Source organism: Ruditapes philippinarum, unplaced genomic scaffold, assembly GCF_026571515.1.
Source record: "Ruditapes philippinarum isolate M1 unplaced genomic scaffold, ASM2657151v2 ctg2328_1_1_1_1, whole genome shotgun sequence".
NCBI lineage: Eukaryota > Metazoa > Mollusca > Bivalvia > Venerida > Veneridae > Ruditapes > Ruditapes philippinarum.
In genome coordinates this window covers 10,064-35,102 of record NW_026856099.1, presented here as the reverse complement: position 1 = coordinate 35,102, position 25,039 = coordinate 10,064, and the positions used below count along the sequence as shown (strand labels likewise).

At 31.9% G+C, this 25,039-nt stretch overlaps 1 long non-coding RNA gene across 1 annotated transcript; it reads right to left on the bottom strand.

Moving 5' to 3' along the window:
• Positions 1-454: 454 nt before the first annotated feature.
• On the bottom strand, positions 455-24,673 carry LOC132745395 (uncharacterized). Its single transcript, XR_009627832.1, has 4 exons — positions 24,558-24,673; positions 1,512-1,672; positions 971-1,047; positions 455-726 (listed from the first exon to the last, which is right to left on the bottom strand). It is a non-coding gene; the product is annotated as an uncharacterized LOC132745395 (long non-coding RNA).
• Positions 24,674-25,039: the final 366 nt, after the last annotated feature.

Here is a 25,039-nt window from a genome sequence, read left to right as displayed (position 1 = left end):
GCTACTAGCCCATAAACCCTTTGATCACGGAATGAACCTTTTGTTCTCTTTACTGTTATATAGCCCCTAAACCCAAAATGTTTGCTCGGACAGACGGACGGTTCAATTACTATATGCCCGGGGGCATAAAAACTAAAAGCAAAAATATCCTTTTACATGTATGTTTTGATTTTTTTATTTAAAATAAAAGTTGCAATTTAAAGCTGATACATACAGTTTTAGTAAATTGACTGCAAGTCTAAATACTTTTCATAAATTAAACAAAATAAAACATAAAATAAGTTAACAACAAAACAAAAAATATTACAAAAACAATGACATGAATGAAACTAAGAAAACATATACAAATATTAATGAACAAAACAATGTATGTATATTTCTATCAAAGTTTGCCTTATCAAACAAAATAATGAAAATGTTATAATTTAGATTCGGATAATAATGTTTCAACAATTAATGACAGATTTTCAGTATTTTAACTATATTTCTACAGCATTACTAAAATATTTAGTGCTATTTTGCATATTTTGACCTCCTTTTGATAATTGTCACTAACGTATAATTTACTTCCTTTTAGTTACTTCACAAAGTTATACTTTTAAATATCCATGAATATTAGCACGAATTTGGAGGTGTGATGCTTTTAGATATATGACCTTCTCTCACCACCCCTCGTCTGTCTGGAGGATATGTAAATGTCCAATGGCGTTTGTTATATCATTTTCACTGAAAAAAAAGAAGAAATTTATGAAAAATGGAAAAATAACAAGCAAAAATGTTTTTCATGGTTATCTGCCCTTTAGATATCTTGAAAGTTATCTTGACTTAATGAACAACTTTTCTATCTTTTTACAAGTGAGCTTTAACAAAAATAAAAAGTTAGCATAAATGCTGAAAATTTAAAAGACCGCTTTAAAACTCCAGTGTAGTATAGATTATAAGTATGCAATAGAATTTACAAAAATCTTACTTTCCCATGTTTCTTTTTACATTATCACGTATTTCTGTCCCTCTGACCTTTGAAAGCATGTCCAACACTTAAACTACCTGAAAAGAAAATTATATTCTAACTTATGTATATTCTACTTTTTGAAATAGAACAGTTACACAAGTCTTAAATTTTTCATAGTTTCAAATTAAAGATTGCTAAGAAATTGTTGATAATATATGTATGTTTATGTACAATGTTTTGTTAAATAGTTTATGTTCTGTTTTGATTACATTTTTCCTACTAATGATTAAATGAAGCGTCATTCTATATTACAAAATCATAATTAAATAATCAATCAAACAGTTACATTGAATAAGTATTTTGTATGGAAATCAAAAATTAATCCTGCATACAGCAGGAAAGATCATGCACACCAAGTCTAAACCATCCAATATAGACTATACTGGATAGTAGTTCCAAAGCTGGCAAATATATATTGTACAGCCAAGTGATACAATTCAAAAGCAGTCATTAAAATGCTTTAATTATTTACGTGTACTTCTTTTTTTAAATCCCTTACCTCTATCAAGTAGTGATTTCTAGCAGCCCTAATTTTCCTGTCCCATTCAGAAATATGTTCTTCAGTGACAGGTTCCTCTGTATTTGTAATCTCAGGTTCTTTAACAAGTGCTCCGACCAATGACCACACTCGGTTTAACCAGCTACGTACCCCTGCATACACTAAATAGCGGATATAATATACACAGAATTAGAATCAATTTAACGCAATTCAGTGTTTGTAGCAGTATCTCTAGACGCTTGCAAAAATCATGATCACAATATGAACAAATTTTTTTTCCCGCCATTTCTTACATTTTTCATTCATTATCGTATATAAAATAGTGTGAAGAGATGAATTAGACGTTTTAACGTTCATTCCGTTAGGTGAAAAGTCGAGACTGTAGCATTTTATCATTCAAGCACCTTGTCAGGTATATACCGGTGTAGCGTGAGATTCGTCAGACCCGTGAAAAATGTAAGATCTTACGAATCTCACGGGAGGGTCGTGAAAAATGTCAGACGTGAGAAACGTAAGACTATTTTAGTGGAGAACATTTGCTGTTGCAATTAAATTAAATACTGTCAATATTTCATTGCATCAATAAAGTAATGGTTAAAGCGAAGGAGTTTGACTGTTTTTACGTGTAAATAATAACAATTTTAATCAATGTTTCGGCTTTAAAATAGCCGCTCGGATGTTCATGATTTTCTACAAATTAATTTGGATTTTTATATTTTGCATAGATCTACTATGAAGTAAATATGAAGTAACTAATGGACCACTCCTTATGTTTTTAAAATAAAAACATACAGTAGTGAATGTTGCTGTCCATCTATGAGTGAATTACACAAATGCCGAGTAGTAAATTGAAATCATCTTGTTCGGCCCTAAATGAACTCGACCGAGTCGATCATCTCGGCCACGATCTGCATCCGTTCAAATAATCCTTATGATCTGTTAAGAAATTATCAACAGACGTTTTGTGATAAATAATAACACCAGCGGGTATTAATTAATTTTACATAGGGTAATACTTGAACAGGCTGGTGCTTTAAACCTATAGATACCACACTGTGACAGACCCAGCACAGTGTTGGGATAGTGTAAAAAGGTAATTCTAAAAAAAAAAATATACTGTATATATAATATATAGACTTTATTATATATACAGTATATATATTTTTTTAGAATTACTTTCTTACACTATCCCAACACTGGGCTGTGTCCCTGTGATAGATACCTTTTATCACAGACACTTGAGGTGCCTTTAAAATCCAAATAAGATATATATCTTTGTCAATCCCAGCACATGTACTGATCATATATGTAAAAAAATTAATATAAGCTGTTTTGAAACAAGATTGCATTTGAGAAAATGCTATGCCACCGCATTAATACAACACTAAATAGAAGTGTAGGAACAAATACTGTTGAAGAACGGGTCTTTTATTAACCTCGTATATTATTGTCTGGATGAGCCGGTACCAATGCAAAACCAACGTATTACTATAAACTGCTAGCATTCCCTTGCAGAAAGATAAGCAGACGACAGCCTAAATTTCATGACTACATCAAAGGACAACACAGTAAGACACTTTGTCAAAATCTAGGTCAGCTGATATCAAAGTTCACTTTACATCTTAATCTGTGCACATGGTTCAAATTTCATAGCTGTACATCAAAGGACAAGAAAGTAGGTCACATAATCAAAATCTAGGTCACTTGATATAAAAGTTCAATTTTACAACTAAAACTGTGCACATGGTCAAAATTTCATTGCTGTACATCAAAGGACAAGAAAGTAGGTCACTGTCCCTGTTGGCAAAATTTTGACCCAAGGGTTTAATTCAAAACAATCTTGATACAGGTCCACTAAACAACATTTCAAGTCAAATATCTAAGCTGTAGCTTCCTCCCATTCAGAAAACATTTGTTTTATTTTCTGTTTTTATTATGTGTTCTTAATGAAAATCACTGCCCTAAGGCAGGGCCGATTTTGACACCAGGGGAAAAATTTGAACAACTTTGGTAGAGGACCTACAGATGATATTATATAGCAAACATCAAAGCTCTATGCCTTGTACCTTCAGACAAAAATAGCTTTTATTTTATTTTTACTATATGTACATTATGAAAATCAATGAACCCGGGGCGGACCCAATTTTGACCCCAGGGCTATAATTTGAACAATCTTAGTAGAGGTTCACTTCCCAAAGTCTCATGCCATAAATTTAACCTCTAGCCTTTGTCAATTCAGAGAAGAAGGTTTTTCAAGTTTTTACTTTATACATATAAGGAAAACTATCGCCTCTAGGGCAGGGCAATTTTTTCACTAGGGGCATAATTAAAACAACTTTAGTAGAGGACCCATAGATGATATTATATACCAAATATCAAAGCTCTAAGCCTTGTACCTTCAGACAAGAAGATTTTTTAATTTTTTACTATATGTACATAGTGAAAATCAACGACCCCTGGGGGTGGGGCCAATTTTGACCCCAGGGCTATAATTTGAACAATCTTGCTAGAGGTTCACTACACAATGTTTCATGCAAAATATCTAACCTCTAGCATTGTCAATTGCTAGAAGAAATTTTTTTAAAGTTTTTACTATAAGTTTTTACAATATACATATAAAGAAAACCAATGACCCCAGGGGCGGGCCGATTTTGACCCCAAAGCTATAATTTGAACAATCTTGCTAGAGGTTCACTACACAATGCCTTATGCAAAATATCTAAGCTCTAGGCCTTTTGGGTCTTTACAAGAAGGTATTTTAGGTTTTTACTATATGTACATATAGTGAAATTCAATGACCCCCAGGGTGGGGCCGATTTTGACCCTAGGGCTATAATTTGAACACTCTTGGTAAGGGTCTACAAGACAATGCCTTATGCAAAATATCTAAGCTCTGGGCCTTTTGGGTCTTTACAAGAAGGTATTTTAAGTTTTTACTATATGTACATATAGTGAAAATCAATGACCCCCAGGGTGGGGCCGATTTTGACCCCAGGGCTATAATTTGAACAATCTTGGTAGAAGTCTACCAGACAATGCCTTATGCAAAATATCTAAGCTCTAGGCCTTCTGGGTCTTTACAAGAAGATTTTTTAAATTTATTCTTATAATTCCTTTTGGTTGCCATGGCAACCAGATTTCTGCATGGAATGAAATTCTTTGAACAACTTTGGAAGCCCTTCACCCAAGGATCAATCATGCCAAGTTTGGTTGAAATTGGACAAGTGGTTTTTCACAAGAAGATTTTTTAAGTTCACTATATAATCTATATAACACACACACACACACACAAACACACACACACACACACAGGTGAATCGCTATATGCCACCGCATCGCAGATGCTGCGGTGGCATAAAAAAAATCATATTTCAAGTTCTAAAATAATACACACACACGAGCTCTACATCCCAAGTGTCTGTGCCTTTTAACTGCACTGTGCTGTCCTATAAACTTACATGCTAGATCTTTCGTTTTAGCAGAGGAGATCTACACATTCTTTCAAGCATCACTGGTTGCAGAATACACTATTGCAGGAATGATTGGGTACCAAATTTATTTTAAGCACCAAACTATAGGTGCTCAACATTTTATATTTCCAAATAATGTATAACCCCAAAAAAACATGTTACAATCATAAACATGATCTTTAGACTTGTAATCAAGTTTTCACTTTTCAAGTCATTACAGTCAGGTAATAAACATTATAAATTATAACTGAAGAAATAGAGGATAGCCAAGTTTTTTCTATAAATACAATATTTATTTTCATTGCGTGGTATAAACATAAATATTTCATGAGTGGTGGTTGCCACAAGTGAAACATGATAATGTTCATACTACAAACTATTTATAGAAAATACTTAAATTTACTTGTTTATTATATGCATTTCTCTTTATTGACATCACAATATGAAAGGCTGAATATAGCAGAAATTAGTCTGGCAAGACACCGGTGAAAATATGTTTCAATGCAGTGGAAAATATTTTTTTTTGCAGTGAAAATAAGGAAAGTGAAAATAAGCATTTAATTTCATCAATATTTCTCATCATTTTATTTATAAGTATGTAATAAAGAAACATAACCTGGAAATACCATATTTCAAGCTTGGAAAGAGGTGCACATCTTCTCTTCGAAATGTCCTTTTATATTCGTTTCTGCCTGGTACTTATACATACCAGTCGAATACCAAATATTAAATAAATACCCAGATCTTTCATATATATCAAAACACAAATCAGCAAAACAGTTGTACAAAAATTAATCTTATCAATAATTAATATATTAATTTTAAGTAAGTTATTTTACTGTTTACTATCTTTAGGGGCGCGGGATATAGTGGGTTTATAATAAAACTGACACTGGAGAAGTCATATGGCAAGTTTCAACCATAACTGGAGTGAAGAAAGAACATACACTTAGACATCATTTCTGGCTTGCACCAGAATAAAACTTATAATATAAGTATACTTAGACATTTTATATACTTTATATTTATCAGTATTTGTCCTAGATGCTAACTGCTTGCTAGATAGTCTCAAATTAAGAGTATTTTTTTCCTTATCAGATCTGAATTATCCATGCTAGAGGTATTGGTAAACATGTCACAACAACAATTTCTTGCATATCAGACAGGATAATCTACTGTTTGCGCGGGTGCTAAAAAACCTTGCTTACACCCCTGGCTTTAAAGGGAATTTCTAGCTCACGGGTAACTGTTTACAGAAAACTCTGCAGAGCATATTGCCGAAAACAATTATGCTTAAGCTAGATGTTCAGATCTGTACTGACAGCTGGTGTAAGAATTTTATGTTATAACCAGTATGACTGGTTCCAGTTTGAATACATTCAGTGGTTTGTAGCAACCAAAGTTTAATGCAAAATCATTAAAACAGAAATTTGCACATTTCACCTAGAGAAAAATCCTTTTTAAGCTATCAAGCACTTTGAATATTTAAATAATAATATTAATAAAATTATAGGTTAGTAATATGCACATTTTTGTAGTTTAACTGATCTGTTTAGTCACACTTGTTTTGTCTAAGTATAAATCATTTCCATAAATAAATGACTAAGTTATGAATCATTTCCATAAATAAATGACTAAGTTAAGAAAATGTAAGCGAAATTCAATCATCCGACCTGGATGGTCAATGTCATTTAAAGTTATAGCTGGTTATATGGATTTCATTAATTTGACCTTGACGGTCAATGCAATAACTTACCTTCAAGTTCAAGATCATTATGAGTGAAGGTCAAGTTGTGTCTGATTAGTTTGAAGGTCTATCCTAACAGATTGTTGTTTTCAAGTTTGAAGAAAATCCATTCAAAATTATCAAAGTTATAGCCACTAATAGCAAAATAAATCAAAATTTTGACATTTGACTATGAAGGTCAGGATCATTTATGAATGAAGGTCAACTTTTGTCTAGTCTACTTCAAGGCCCTGCCCAAAGATATTTGAGCCGTGTCACGACAAAACCAACATAATGGGTTTGCGACCAGCATGGATCCAGACCAGCCTGCACATTACTGCAGTCTGATCAGGATCCATGCTGTTCACTTACAAACCCTATTACAAGTAGAGAAACTGAATGGGCACAGCATGGATCCTGATCAGACTGTGCAGATGCGCAGGCTGGTCAGGTTCCATGCTGGTCGCAAACCCATTATGTTGTGACAAGGCTCATTTTGTGGCAAAGTATGAGGACAATACAGCAGGATCTTAGTAATGTTATGATCAAGGTGTAAGTTTGCGGACAACAACAGGAACACTGCCATGACTGCAACAATAGTGAATACCTCTATTTCTTTTTTCGTAAAAAAAAATTCTAATTAAAAAATTCAAACAAGGTAAAGTAGTGATTCTCTGGCACTGTAATTCTTCAAAATGGTCTCTATCAATGTGTGAAGTTTTTATCAGGGGACATCTCTGGCAGAGTGGTTATGGTTGTTGACTTTAAACCACTAGCCCGTTACCACTGTGGATACGACTCCTGACAGGGACTTTAGATTCTTTCATGTAATGAAGCTATAATAGCTAGCTTAAGGAATGTCAGTGGCTCTACTCGGGTTCCAGTCTGGACCAGAAATAATGCTAGTCGTAGTGCTTATGATTATGTTTCAAATAACAAATGATACATATGTACTTCAATTGTGTCAGACAAAGTGTGTCCTAACCCTAGACATAAGTGTTCAGGGTAAAACACAGCAATATCAGATGAATTTATGGTTTATCGCAACTGTTAAGGCATTTTGATGACAGCTTCAATAGCTTCAATTAGTCATCTTTACATATTTTCAAATATGCTTTACCTGGTATACAACTATAATTGTTTCTTATGTAAAACTGAATGAAGCATTATTGTTTAATACAATAACAAGAGCTGTCACAGGAGACAGCCAAGCTCGACTAATAAAATAAGGAGGACAAAACTATGAAAGAACAAGAGCGATCAGTAATCACATGTGTTGTCTAATGATGGCCATTTTCATGTTGGGACAAATTTTGTGACAGACTGACAGACAGATGGACAGTGCACAACTAGACTTGGTACTGATCATTCCTGTAAAGTTTGGATAAAATTGCACCAATAGTTTATGAGGAGTAGTCTGGACAAGCTTTGGCGTATCTGGCAACTCACAGAAAAAAACACCTTTTATCAAAGGGCCATAACTCGGCCAAAATAATTCAACCAGATAACCCGTGCAATATGCGCAAGGACTTGAGCGACAGATCAATCCTGTAAAGTTTCATTGAAATTGCATTAGTGGTATAAGAGAAGTTGTCTGGACAAACTTCAAAATTAAAAATTATTAAAGGGCCATTACTCTGACAAAAATCATTGAACAGGAAAATGCTGCTAATATGCACAACTAGACTTGGTACTGATCATTCCTGTAAATTTCGGATGAAATTGCACCAGTAGTTTATGAGGAGTAGTCCGGACAAGTTTTGTGACGGACGGACAGACAGACAACGGAGAAGTGATCCCTATATGTCGCCTATATGGCGACACAAAAATCAATTATGTACAATCATGTATTAAGTTATAGTAAAAAAATTTGTTAACATAAATTCAAAGATCAAGGGGAATAATTCTAGAAATAGTCACGCTAGAGTTATGAACCTTGTCACACAATATGTGTGTAATGATAAGAAATATATATTTGAAGTAGATACCTTAAAAAGTAAAGAAGTTATAATATTTCTTAACGAAAATTCTAAGTTCAAAGAGAGATAAATCTGTAAATATTGCTTCAAGTGTTATGAGCATAATGTCACATAAAATGTAATTGATGATAAGGAATAAATAATTTGAATGTTGAGGTAGATACCTTTAAAACTTAAAAAGTAAAAAATAACATTTTTCTAGTAAAAAAATCTAAGTTTATAAGGAGATAATTCTTGCAATATTGGTGCTAGAGTTATGAACCTTGTAACATAAGATGTGGATGATGATAAGGTACATATATTTGAAGTATGAAGTCGATCCCTTTAGAAATAAATAAGTATCAGTAAAAATAATATTTTTAAGGAAAATTGTAAGTTCAAGGGGATATAAATCTGAAAATATTGGTGCAAGAGATATGAACCTTGTCACATAAGATGGGGATGATGATAAGGTACATATATTTGAAGTATGAGGTTGATCCCTTTAGAAATAAATAAGTAACAGTAAAAAATAGTATTTTTTAAGGAAAATTGTAAGATCAAGGGAAAATAAATCTGAAAATATTGGTGCTAGAGGTATAAAGCTTGTCACATAAGATGAAGTTGGTGATAAGGAACATATATTTGAAGTTGATACCTTAAGAAATGACAAAGTTATAGTGAAATGTATTTTACTGCACATAAACTTTAATCTGAAATCTGGACGCAGACGCCGGGGCGAGTAGGACAGCTCTCCATATACATGTATTTTGTATAGTCGAGCTAAAAAGTTGACAATGCAATAGATAAGGTCCTATAATTATTGTTTTATTGTTGTATTTCAATATTATGGAATAGATATTAACAAAATAGGAAAAAAAATAATGAAGCTATAGTCTATCACTGAATTATCTGCCTGGATCCCCTCATGATAAATCATGAAGATAAAGGACTGAAGGTTGTATGAATTGATCTAGTATTCCTAGGTTAACCAAGTTAAATAGAAGATTACCTACTAAGGTGTTACATGTCAATACTTGAGCGTTTCTAACAATTGATAATATGAATGTAAATGTCAAATACACTTTTCCCCATGATGGGTGTTTCTCAGCTTTCTTTCAGTTATAACATGTTATAATCTTATGATTCCTATTCAGATCTGACTATAATCCTTTCACAGAGTCTATGAAATAATATAGATGTAATTTATTGTTAGTACATTCATTTACACTTTTGGTATCTCCTTGTTAACTCCATAATGTCTTCTTTACCACATTTAGTTCACTTTAATTGGTCTGTTTATTATCAAAATTCTCTGAATTTACTTTCACTGACAGTTTTATTGTCATTTCATCAAAAGTATCATACAATTCAATATTGACAAAATAAGGAAAAGAAACATTTCCTGTCATTTTGGCACTCTTAAACATTAATTGCCAAATTAACTATATTTTCCATACTTTTTGATAACTCTTAATTTAATCCAACATAATTCAAGTGGAAAAAGTGAAATGTGCCTTTTTTACTTGCACTTGTGTCTTCTGGAAAAAAATACTTTTTAAGCCTGACCACTGACTAAAGATGAGGACTGATCCTGTGGGCTACAATTCTTTTTCATTTGAAATGAAAATCTGGTAATTTTACTTATACTGAATTCTTGCATCACATATTTTGCATTTGTCAAGTCTTTCTTCAATGTTTTCATATTACACATTTTGTATCACCAACAATATGCAGATATACCAACAGATCTACACCACTTCCTTTTTGTCAGGTTGATGTTTCTTGCAGAATATTTGTACATCATGTATTTTGCGAAAGATCCAGAAATAGCTTTCCTTTGCCTATAATCTGCTGCTGTTTCTGTAAAATTAGAGAGAAAATAAATTTAACAACAGTCATCTGTATAGGGCATCACTTTTAATAACAATTTTTTATAAAACAACTTTATAAGGAGCATAACATTTTTAAGTATATATATTGCTTTTAGGATAATAGCATCCATTGCCTTATAACTAAGCCTTGGCAAGATAATCAATAATTCAAGTTGATAGCTTTAATTGTTTTGAAATCATCCTTCAAATAATAAGCAATGTTGACAAAGTGCCTGTCATCATACAAACAAGTATTTCAAGATTAATTATGAATGATATCTTTTATACTTTTAAAAAGATAATTTTAAGAAGAAAAAAAGTTAAACATATCTGTAATGATTGACAATACATATAGATTGTATTATATTGTGTTCCAAGTTTCACATTGATACCTTTCAGTTTTGAAATAATTCAACTTAATAAGCAATTTTAAATCAAAGTCCCATAACTCCAAATATGTTGCTTTTCAAATACCCCTTTTCTAACAAATGTGCTTTATCAAAAATATGCATTAAGTTAAAATATTAATCAATCAGGAATCAGCATTAGATGACAAGCACAATCATATTAAAACAAAACAAAAAATAATGATAGTTATTAAGTGTTTAAAGTTTTAAAGATGGACATTTTTTTATGATAATCTTACAGCTACACTTTGATGGTTTCAAAGGCAATATTCAAAGAATACATGTAATATCTCAAAAAAAATTCTCAACCATACACATGTCCTATTCAGTTGTGATTTTGGTTGTTTTCATTATATTTAAAGTATTCACCAACAAAAAATTCTCAACATTTCAGAAAATGTACAAAAACAGAAAAGTCTTACATTTCTCACGGGCAAAAAACTGGTATTTCTTCAAGAATATGTCTGTTTTTGAAAAAAAAAACCTGCATTAAGGTAAATATTCATCAGTCAGGAATTGGCAATTAAGAAAACAATCCATATTTAACAGAAGTAAGTATACAGAGGCAAACTACCCATTCAAAACTTTCTAAGATGGGCATTTTTTGATAGTCTTACATTTCTCACGGCTAGATTTCATTAATTTCAAGGGGAATATCAAAGAATACATATATATTCTCAAAAATATTTCTTAATAGCAGACACATATCCTATTCAGTTGTGATTTTGGTTGTTTTCATCAAATTTAATGTATTTAGCAAGAAAAAATTCTCAACATTTCAGAAAATGTACAAAAATATAAAAGTCTTACATTTCTCACGGGTCAAAAAACTGGTATTTCTTCAATAATTTGTCTGTTATTTGAAAAAAAAATCTGCATTAAGGTAAATATTCATCAGTCAGGAATTGGCAATTAAGATAACAACCCATATTTAAGAGAAAAAAAAATAATAAGAGGCAAACTGCCTATTTAAAACTTTCTAAGATGGGCATTTTTTTGATAGTCTTACATTTCTCACGGCTAGATTTCACTAGTTTCAAGGGGAATATCAAAGAATACATATAAAATCTCAAAAATATTTCTCAATAGCAGACACATATCCTATTCAGTTGTGATTTTGGTTGTTTTCATCAAATTTAATGTATTCAGTAAAAAAAAAATCATCAACATTTCAGAAAATGTACAAAAACAGAAAAGTCTAACATTTCTCACGGGCAAAAAAACTGGTATTTCTTCAATAATTTGTCTGTTTTTGAAAAAAAACACCTGCATTAAGGTAAAAATTCATCAGTCAGGAATTGGCAATCATGATAACAATCCATATTTAACAGAAGTAAGTATACAGAGGCAAACTACCCATTCAAAACTTTCTAAGATGGGCATTTTTTGATAGTTTTACATTTCTCACGGCTAGATTTCATTAATTTCAAGGGGAATATCAAAGAATACATATAAAATCTCAAAAATATTTCTTAATAGCAGACACATATCCTATTCAGTTGTGATTTTGGTTGTTTTCATCAAATTTAATGTATTCAGTAAAAAAAAATCATCAACATTTCAGAAAATGTACAAAAAGAGAAAAGTCTTACATTTCTCACGGGCCAAAAAACTGGTATTTCTTCAATAATATGTCTGTTATTTGAAAAAAAAATCTGCATTAAGGTAAATATTCATCAGTCAGGAATTGGCAATAAAGATAACAACCCATATTTAAGAGAAAAAAAATAATAAGAGGCAAACTGCCTATTTAAAACTTTCTAAGATGGGCATTTTTTGATAGTCTTACATTTCTCACGGCTAGATTTCACTAGTTTCAAGGGGAATATCAAAGAATACATATAAAATCTCAAAAATATTTCTCAATAGCAGACACATATCCTATTCAGTTGTGATTTTGGTTGTTTTCATCAAATTTAATGTATTCAGTAAAAATAAATCACCAACATTTCAGAAAATGTACAAAAACAGAAAAGTCTTACATTTCTCACGGGCAAAAAAACTGGTATTTCTTCAATAATTTGTCTGTTTTTGAAAAAAAACACCTGCATTAAGGTAAATATTCATCAGTCAGGAATTGGCAATTATGATAACAATCCATATTTAACAGAAGTAAGTATACAGAGGCAAACTACCCATTCAAAACTTTCTAAGATGGGCATTTTTTGATAGTCTTACATTTCTCACGGCTAGATTTCATTAATTTCAAGGGGAATATCAAAGAATACATATAAAATCTCAAAAATATTTCTTAATAGCAGACACATATCCTATTCAGTTGTGATTTTGGTTGTTTTCATCAAATTTAATGTATTTAGCAAGAAAAAATTCTCAATATTACAGAAAATGTACAAAAATATAAAAGTCTTACATTTCTCACGGGTCAAAAAACTGGTATTTCTTCAATAATTTGTCTGTTATTTGAAAAAAAAAATCTGCATTAAGGTAAATATTCATCAGTCAGGAATTGGCAATAAAGATTACAACCAATATTTAAGAGAAAAAAAATAATAAGAGGCAAACTGCCTATTTAAAACTTTCTAAGATGGGCATTTTTTGATAGTCTTACATTTCTCACGGCTAGATTTCACTAGTTTCAAGGGGAATATCAAAGAATACATATAAAATCTCAAAAATATTTCTCAATAGCAGACACATATCCTATTCAGTTGTGATTTTGGTTGTTTTTCATCAAATTTAATGTATTCAGTAAAAAAAAATCATCAACATTTCAGAAAATGTACAAAAACAGAAAAGTCTTACATTTCTCACGGGCCAAAAAACTGGTATTTCTTCAATAATTTGTCTGTTTTTGAAAAAAAACACCTGCATTAAGGTAAATATTCATCAGTCAGGAATTGGCAATTATGATAACAATCCATATTTAACAGAAGTAAGTATAATACAGAGGCAAACTACCCATTCAAAACTTTCTAAGATGGGCATTTTTTGATAGTCTTACATTTCTCACGGCTAGATTTCATTAATTTCAAGGGGAATATCAAAGAATACATATAAAATCTCAAAAATATTTCTTAATAGCAGACACATATCCTATTCAGTTGTGATTTTGGTTGTTTTCATCAAATTTAATGTATTTAGCAAGAAAAAATTCTCAACATTTCAGAAAATGTACAAAAATAGAAAAGTCTTACATTTCTCATGGGTCAAAAAACAGGTTAGATTTTTTTATAATGCTACCAGTTTTATTTTTAAAAGAAATATCCTGAGGATAACCATAATTTGAATGACCTACCATTCATTAATTTGGCAAATTTCATGATCAAACAATTTTTATAGAAGATAGTTACACAAGATATTATAGAATATACACAGGATATAACATATTTCAAAGTCACTAGTATTAGACATTATTTCCTGTCATAATGACACTTCCTGTGTGGAAGACGGACAGTCTTCTCCTTATTGATGAGTTGTTCACACATTCTTTTGAGTTTCTGCTGATGCACAATTGTTTGTTTTTTAACATGTTTACAAGAAAGTTTTGTCCACTGAAGTGGTGGGGTTTTGTCCACTCTATAAAATTAAGTGGTGGGGTTTTGTCCACTCTATAAAATTTAGTGGTGGGGTTTTGTCCACTCTATAAAATTTTGAGTGGTGGGGTTTTAACTGGTGGGGTTTTGTCCTACATTCTTCCTGTGTTTGGTATGTATTGCTTCCCCCCAATTATGCTCTAGAGAGAGGTTCATAAATAACACGTCTATTACCTGTATTGATGTCACTACATTTATCTAGAAGTGAAATATTTGTTAATTGTAATCTCAGCTATCCGAAAATGACACCTTTTTGTAACACTGGATTGTTCTCACTGAAATTAATAAATATTTTTATGATATACTTATAAATGAAATATTGAGAAATATTGATGAAATAAAAAGCATATCCATTTTCCCTATTTTCACTGTAAAAGAATATTTTTCACTGCAGTGAAACATTTTTTTCCGTATTTTAAGGTATGAACCACCTAATGCATTACCTCCACTTTGAAGAGTACTCAAATAGGCTAGAACTACTGTCAACTGCATTGCAACTGAGGGGCGCGGGTTCAAGCCCCAGAAGAGGCAACTTTTTTTTTCTTTCTTTTTTTTTCTTTGAACATTTTTTTGTGTCTCTCAGATCACTCTTGATAAGAAAAAAGTGTTTCATTTAAATTATAAAATAATTATTGGTATTTTTTGGCTAAATTGTGCCAAATTTATTATAAAATATGGTACCTGATATTTTCAAAGTCTAATAAAATAAAAACTAGACGGTAAAAGTATTTTATATTTGACAAGTGTATCCAATATACTTTTAAGAAAATTTATGCAAACTTTGAAAACAGCCCCTGATTTGAGTAAATTTTAGGGATATTTTGAATAAGGCCCTCCAAGTAGAAAAATGATCAAACAACTACTTAAATTGGGTGGGGTAGGGTAACATTTATATACATATTTCAAACAATTTGAGTAGAAACAATAATTTTGCTGGGTCATTTGTTAGCTGAATGCTATTATTTGTTTCTAAAATATTTTCTATAGGAAAACATTATTTCATAATGATTATATAATAGAATAATTAGAGTTTCTCATTTCTAAACAAAGAGCCCTTCTAATAGCCAAGTTTTACTTTAGAAAAATCTCCCTAACTCGCAAACCATACGGTAAACTTTGTTTAAATTTTGCATTCTTGTGTCTTTTAAGGTATATAACTGACCTATGTTGTCAATTTTATAGTTCCTTATAGTGCCCATTAGGGGGCTCATACCTTAACTGGTATTTTGCTGGATTTTACTTTTTTTCTAAATTATGCCAGTACACAAATCAAAAAAGAGAAAAAGCATATAATAAAGAGAAAAATTTTCTATAAGTAAAGAATTTATTTTCATCTTGTGGTATGAAAATTATCATATTTCACACATGACTACCACCACTCAGGAATTTTCTTTTGATACCACTTGATGAAAATTAATACTGTATTTATCGAATCCCGGACAATCCCCCTCCCGGACGATTCCCCTTCCATATTCTTTTCACAACCCGGACATGTCCCCTCCCGTTATTTTAATAGGGCGGACTTTTCCCCTCCCGTTAATTTAGCAGAGCGGACAATTCCCCTCCCATTTTTTAGCGGAGCGGACAATTCCCCTCCCATTTTTTCACATTGCGTGTAAAAAAATCTATAACCATACTTATTAAAGATGACAGTTTTTACTCTTAACAATAAACTGTTAAAGATCGGAACTTTTAACAATCATTATTTCACAAAAGTGACATTATACCGCCTTTAGTCATTGCCGCCGCTGCTTAAGATAAACAAACTGTCAATAAAAAATCTTTAATCATTGCCGCCCTTAATTAAATGTGTCCTTGATTGCAAAACCAATTAAAAATGAAGGAGAATATTCCTACAAATGTGTTCAATCATATATAAAATCAAAATGATCACTGATATTTTGTGTTAGGACTTCATGTACTGATTCAATATGGTGAATATGATTTTCTAATCATAATGACGATGATGACAGTTCAATTTACTATAACATGTGCATGATATATTCTTTGCAAGAATCTACAGCTTAATTGCTTTTTGGTTCTTATCAATTGTTCTTTTATTGTTTTGCCGCTGCAAAAATGTATATACCTTTCAAATAAGCAATATTATATAATATATATATTCAACAGCCACGGGAGGGAAATTGTACGCTCTGACAACAGCGGAAGGGGAATTGTCCGGGTTGTTAAAAGAACGGAAGGGGAATTGTCCTGGTTGATAAAAGAACGGGAGGGGAATTGTCCGCCGTAAAAAAATAACGGGAGGGGAATTGTCCGGGTTGTGAAAAAACATTCAAATTTACTAGCAGGGGAATCGTCCGGGAGGGGAATTGTCCGGATACCGTATTTATCATGTTTATAGAAAAACCTGGAATATCCCCTATTTAAAGTAAAATAAAAATGCATTTCTTTTATATTCAGAAATAATTGTGAACAACTAAATTTTTATATTTTCTTACTGGACGCAGTAAGGAAGACAAAACTATGAAAGAAAAATCAATTATGTTTAATTATGTATGAAGTTAAAGTAAAAAAATAACATTTATGTTAACATAAATTCCAAGTTCAAGGGCAATAATTCAGGAAATAGTCATGCTAGAGTTATGAACCTTGTCACATAACATGATTGTGTGTAATGATTAGAAATATATATTTGAAGTTTGAAGTAGATACCTTAAAATAAAAGAAGTTATAATATTTCTTAAATAAAATCCTAAGTTCAAAGACAGATAAATCTGTAAATATTGCTTCAAGAGTTATATACCTTGTCACATAAGATGTAATAGATGATAAGGAATAAGTATTTGAAGTTTGAGGTAGATACCTTTAAAACTAAAAAAGTTATATCAAAAAATAACATATTTCAAGTAAAAAAATCTAAGTTTATGGGGAGATAATTCTTGCAATATTGGTGCTAGAGATATCCATTTCCCGAAAAAGTTATAGTGAACAAAATTTTATTGCACCAAGACTTCGTATAGTGGAGCTAAAAAACATTAACCCGGTACAATATGTGAAAGTACTTGCCTTAAGTCCAATCTTGTTATCTTGCAAAGTTTCATACTGGTTTAAAATGAGTAATGTGCACAAATTTTACAAATAAACAAGAGGGCCATGGTGGCCCTGAGGTTGCTCACCTGTATATAGGCCCCCGGAGCGGGGCCAGTTTAAACCCCAGGGCTTTTGTTTTCACAAACTTGGAAGACACACATTAGAAGCTGTTTCATGTTAAGTTTTTACTACACACATATAATGAAAAACAATAATCTCTCCCCCCCCCCCTACCTGCAGGGCCAATTTTAACCCAAGGGCTTTTATTTGAACAAACTTGGTAGACACCCATAAGAAGATGTTTCATGCTAAACATCTAAGCTAAAGGTCATTGGGTTTTTTAAAAGAAGATTTTTACTATACACATATAGTTAAAAACAATGACATCCCTGTGGCGGGGCAAGTTTTGACCCCAGGGGTTTTATTTGAACAAATTTTGCAGACACTTACTAAAAGGTGTTTCATGCTTAATATCTAAACTCTAGCTATTTCGGTTTTTTCAAAGGAGATTTTTTCAGTTTTTGCTACATACATAAAAGGAAAATCAATGACCCCCGGGGCGGGGCCAATTTTGACCCCAGGGCTTTTCTTTGAACAAACTTGGTAGACACTCATTAGAACATGTTTCATGCTAAATATCTTAGCTCTAGCTCTTTGGGGTCTTTAAAAAAAGATTTTTTAATTTTTTACTCTATGCATATTGGGAAAATCAATGACCCCCTTTGGCACAACACAAAAGGTATTTCACAGGGCCAATGATAAAAAATAAAACATTATCACTTATTCAAATGTGAGCAATTGACACAGTGCTAGAACAGGCAGCATTTAGTAGATCCCTGGGTGAAATATGCCTTTAATAAAATTGCCTTTTTTTAGGATATAAACCACATTTATGTGATATTAAATGGACGTGAAATTGAATATTCGAATCATCCTTAAATGTCTAAATCCATAGAGCTTTTGGGAGCTGCACCCCTTTACCCCATCCAGGGCCCTGCCCTGGACCTGCAAGGGGGCCCTATTGACCTCCTGTGTAAACATTTGTGCGTATATTTAAAATGACCCAGCTACGCCCTTGACAGTGAGTGTCAATAAGAAAATTTATAATATTTGTGTACACATTAACAAATGACAATAATCATTTTAATTATTCAAAGTCAAATTAAATGGAACTAAATCTATAAGTATTAAACCCCTTTACCTGATGTTTTATTTAATCTAACTGTTATACGACTAAACAATTAGCATGGTCAATGAGGATCATTTATCAAAGGGGAGTAACTATGTATAATTATTACAACAATAATGAAGTCATATATTAAGGTTTCTTTCTCCAGACTGCATAAATTCCAAATATTTGTTGATGTGACTCACTGTCTGATACAAAAGTCTTCATAACAAATATCTTAGATTTTGGCATTATAATTTTACACAAAGCTTAATTGATTGTTTTACTGAAGTATTTTAGTCTATAGAAACTTAGTGAGCCCAGGGTGGTCCAGGGGTATCATGGTATGTCAGACTTACAGAACGTTTGTAGAGACCCACAAGGAGATGCTTCATGCAAAATACAAAATACCTTGAAATTTTAGAGAAGAAGATTTTTTTTGAAATTTTTACTTTATTTGAGGACCATCTAAGAATCATTCCTGTAAAAATTGGTCAAAATCCATCATGTGGTCTATAGTAGCGTTTTTTTAATAAATTGAGGACAACAACAAACGACAGATGACAAAAGATAGACATACTGCTAACCAAAAGATCTGACACCTCTGAGCACTTTGTGCTAATGTGAGCTAGAAAGGGGGTATAACTCTGCAAATATGCTTAACAGACAAAAAGTACCCATATACATGTAGCATGAAACAACCTAAATTATCTAAGGAAAATCACAAAATGTAATAATTGTGCAAAAATCATATACATGTAACATAATAATAAAATAATAATGAGACATTTTTATTTATTGTGTTCAATTGCGCCAATAAGACCTTCATATCCAGACATCTGCTTACTTGTAGATTCTTGCTTGGAATTAATTGAGATCTAACAGAACTTTATTATGCCTTACATGAGCCTCATATAGACACAGACCTTACTCTTTGCCTACATCGTACCATTTGCTTAAACTTTATTAATTTGGCTAAAGAAATCTATAACAATTTGGCTTCATGATTATTTGCACAGGTTAACAACTACCACAGCTATACCGACTCAGCTATCTAACCCCTTACACATTTATCTCACAGCTGTCTGTACTAACTGAGTGAATGTGACATTCAGCCAAACTATACGGTATTGAAATTTGTTCAACAGAACAGGATATAAATTGACTCTGAGCTATAAACCATGATATCATGTCGCCTGAAAGGGAACCATAATTATGTCACAGGTAATGCAAAATGATGGGACTCAAACCCAGGACCCTTAGAAATATTGTACCTCAGCTATTCGGCCACTTTTTCCGAAAAGTTCTCACCATGTATCAAAATCACATGTCATTTGTTTAATAAGGATTGATCCTTTGTTATGTCCTAATATTTAAAAATCATAATTATTATCTGTTATAATTAATGCACTATCAAACTTCACATGTGAAAATATTTACAGTGTTCACTATACTGTGAGGGCTATGCACCTTTCTTTTAGGGAATCAAATTCAAATTAAGGCTAACAAATTCTATCCTTTTTAGCTTGTTAAGCTTATAATTGCTAACTGGTTAGGTCAGGTTTCACAAAATCTAAAGTAACATATAATATTGTACTATTCTTGAGAATATTCAATATGTGGATTTATACCAAATTAATAAGCTGATCTTTAAAGCAGATCAAGCATTGTTATTTGTGTGCACAATTTATATTAGCTGAATGAACATACAGAAGATCCAAAAAAAAGATCAAGGAATCCAATATTCAAGCAATATTAAGAAATAATTAATGACATTTTTGTTTCCTTGCATAATTCATATATGCAAATGAAAAACCAGGATCAGCTCTTTCATGTACAATGTACACATTCTACATGGTTAACCGGTCCCATGTAAGCTGTATAGCTTCCTCAAATATCCCTCATATGACTGTGAGGGGTCAGCAAGCTAAACCACTTGGCTGCAGTCAGAGCCCCTGTTTTGCATTAAAATTACACATGTATGAAAAAGAAATACCAAAACCTCTTATATATGACCACTTGATAAACTATCTTTAATGCTTGCAAACACATGTATTTTTTAAGTCCTGTATATACTTGTGGTTGAAAGTTGAAAATAAATAGTGTTGGATAGGTTTATCAAAAGCAAAACAAGTTAAAACAGCTTGCAAATTCATCCTATTTTTAATGAAAGCTCTAAAAAAGTATTTAAAATTTTAAATGTGAAATGTTGTGAAGTGAACAATTTTTTTTTTTTACAAAATTTGCTTGCAATCCACATAAATTTTCCAAAAAGGAGATCAATATAAGCAAAAATAGCCCTAGGACCTTGCAATGTGTTAGTAAGACAGTAAGAGATATGGTGGTAAACACTGACTTTATTAAATTACTGCAAAATCCAGTCCTTAATCATAACATGAAAATTATCATTTGTATATGTACCTGAATTTAAAACATTTTTTCTTTTCTACATTTTTATCAAGTTTTATTTTCTTGAATATTTTGGCTCATCTGGAGGCATGCCGCTTTAAGAGCCAAAAGTATACTTTTATTAAAAAATAGTGGGCCTAATATTTATCTGGCTCGACTTAACCGACATAACAAGGGCTGCATGCTGGTGAATTCAAAATTTATTTTTAGCTTGAGTATATGTAGAGCAGTGCTACTCACTCATGCATTGGCATCTGTACTATTCAGTTTTAGTGCAGCAATATAATTTGATATTTCATTTTTTTAACTTTTAACTTCAAATATTATATATGTTCCTTATCATCACTCACATAATATGGGACTCCAGTTATTTTTCTCACTTAATAGAAAGGGACCTTAGATTTAGGTAAAAATTATTGCTAAAATTTCCACTTTGGGTAGAAAATCAGCTGGTGTACATAAGGAAAACTGCATTATTTCAAAGAAAAATTCAATTGGACTCTAGCATCAATATTTCTAGAATTAGCTCCCCTAAAGCCTAGTATAAGTTACTCTATACATGTTTTAACTGTAAACATAACTTGAATTTAATTCTTTTTTCAGGGATACACTTCAATATAATCAAAGTCCCTTAGCCTTGGTGCTACAGAAATAAGTGTTGATTAATGAAAAAAATTAAATATTTAAGCGAAACCTGATTCAAACTTTGTTGCTTTAATTTAATAAATATTAGACTGCTGCATTATCTTACTACCTGAACCATACTAGGGATAGTGGTTTACAAAATGTGTGTTTGATAATAACTTACTAATAAATATAAAGGGGGGGGGGGATTTCGACCCTCTACCAACTTGGCTCGGGTCAAATGGGCACAGGCCAACTCGGCCCACTTTTGAAAAAAAACATAACTTTTTCTGATAACTGCAAGCTGTTTCAAACTTTTTCCTTGACATGTCAAAGTCAAACATTCAGTATCAGGCATAATTTCAGTTTCAAAGTCAAACCGGCAATCAAAAATAAACATGCATGAAACAATTTGCTGATCACTTATAAATTCAATATAACAATCTGGCAGATAGTAAATATTTACAAGTTCTCCAAGAAAATCGCCTGGCCTGTTTGTTATGTTTATCGAAATAATATGAAGTGAATATCGATGATGTCATTTTGGAAATTATTTATAAATTTTGACGTCACTTCATTAAGTTGGTGCTTAAAACTTAACTTTTCGCTATCTAATCTGTTCGTAATTGAAAATGAATAAAATAACAAATAGACTTGTCAGGATATTAGATAAAATTGTTGGATTAAAGGCTAATAAGCTATTGAAACAAGTCTGTTAAAATGGGGGGAGCTTATTTTTGATATCAGGTTACTAACCTGATATCAAAAATAATTATCAGTCAAGTGTTATCGAGCAGTTATCATCGCAGTTGCATGATAAAAATTAATATAATACAAATGTGTTCCCTTCAAAATGATGCTTTTTGTTTGTAAAGTGATCTTCAATAAAAAAAGAAATATAAACTTGTTTACTTATTATATAAAATATTTTTAAATGTTTTTTATTTATCTTGTATACATAAAACAACATGTAATGCATTTATCAACAGGCAATGTATTTTGCAATGTCACAAGGATGGAGTGTAATGAATTCATATATCCCAAATCATTGAAAACTCTATTACCAAAAATGTAATAATAATTTAAGAAAACGTCTTTCAACGTTTGTGAATAAGTCCATTTATCCTGCTACTGTCTATATCATCAGCTGGATAAAGCTTTGCCGGATAAACTTATCTATCTCCAGTCATTACGTCATATGATTACGTCACGTGTTTAGCAGCAAAACAAAACTACATATAGATGCTATTTTATCGGGGAGAAAGAAGAATGAAACCATCTAATTATTATAAAAACATGATTAAAGCAGGATAAATCAAATACATGGTTGATGTCGGGATGGAGAAGGTTTAACCGGTTCGCTGCAAAAGTGAATCTTGGTTCGCTAAAGCTCGCCAAGATACACTTTCTCGCTCACCGGATAAACCTACTCCATCCCGACATCAACCATGTATTTTCTATATATCAAAAATATGGTTCCAACAACAGAGAGTGATAAAACAAACCAATATATTAACACTGATAATCAGATTAATAAATTTTTAAGTGGGCCGAGTTGACTATGGAGTTGATCTGTGCCGAGTTGGAATAGGGCCGAGCTGACTCGAGGCCGAGTATGTTAGGGCCGAGCCGACACTTATTCAAATCAAATACATATAATTAGACAATATATCAGTAAACTTAAGTGTGCCATACCCCTAGATCTACAAATGTCGGCTGGCTGGTCGGCTAAAACAAAATTAAGAAACGAAAGGTTGAGCTACATACCGCCCATTTCATAAAACAGACTGACATGGCCTACAGTACCTGTAAGCATTAATAAAAACTAACATACTTTCATCGATGCTTGAAATAACCACATTCTAATATAAAATATCAAAACAAGCTTACCTTGATCAAAGCTCTTCGATTTTCCAGGATTTTCCATCAACTCGACATCGGGAACGAACGATGTCGAAAGACTGCCACTGATTTGGACAATATTTAATCCACACGATACGTTGTCACAGAAAAATAAAAGTTGGTATCGTAGAAAATATCTCTATGCTCATGAATAAAAGGAAGAACTGCACTTAGATTAACTAATGAGCTTCTAAACGAGGTTAACACACAATTGTACCAGAAAGTCTTACATTTCTCACGGCCCCGTCCGACAACTACCTGCGCATGCGCAGAACGTAAAGTCTTACGTTTCTCACGGGTCTGACATAATTCACGCCACACCGGAATACCGTATTTAGTGCAGTGCTCCAATCATTTTTTAAGTCTCACTCCATTAGAATACCTGCTTTCCTTGCAGATCTAACCTAACCTAAACAATTATAATGAGGAAAAAGAAGATTAACTATATTTATACACTTCTTTTCCAATACAATTAATCAAGGTTGCTTAAAAGCTTACATAATTGATCTATATGCTCATAATTAATTATTTCCTATCCATAATACAGAACATATTCTTGTTTTGTTTATAAATTTTTTTTACCCTAGGGGCATAATGTGAACAAACTTGGTAGACAACCTATAAACAATGCTACCAGCCAACAAATAAGCATCTAGCTTTTGTAATACTTTTGTCAAGTTTCTAACAAGTTGATTTTTCAAAATGTGTTGCAATATTAAGTCTTGTAAAAGCTGTTACACCAGATGTGGGGCCATTAGTCCCTCCAGCACCATACATTAAAGATATTTGTAAACTATCCCTATTCTCAAGCTACTTATCAATTTTTTTAATATTAAAGCTCTAAGCTTTATGCTTCTTGACAAGATTTTCAACTGTAACATATGACCCCCAAAGAATAATTACCTCAGGATCTATTCCATTATGTTTTGATTTGGACATTTTTTCATATATCACTTCCACTTTCTCTCCTGTGTCATTCTGAACATAGTTGTTACCTGAAGACAGAAACATATGCGTGGATGCGCAGGCTGGTCTGGATCCATGCTGGTCGCAAACGCATTATGTTGGTTTTGTCATAACACGGCTCAAATCATTTATAAATAGTTAAAATATTACTTAAAAACTGCAGCATATTATGTTGTTCCTGAACATTTTATTCAATTCACTTGCAATATTCATGTGTGTTAAATAACAGAAACATTCTACTTTAAAATTTCTTCCAAGAATCAACCATAACATTATGAAAGCAGCATAATTTTACTATTTTTAAATTTTATAAAAATATTTCATCAGATATAGTTTCATACACTTTAATGCATATATGCTTAAGGTAGTCTTACTGTAATGCTTTCCCGCCAAAAGAAATCTAACATCGGCAATATCGT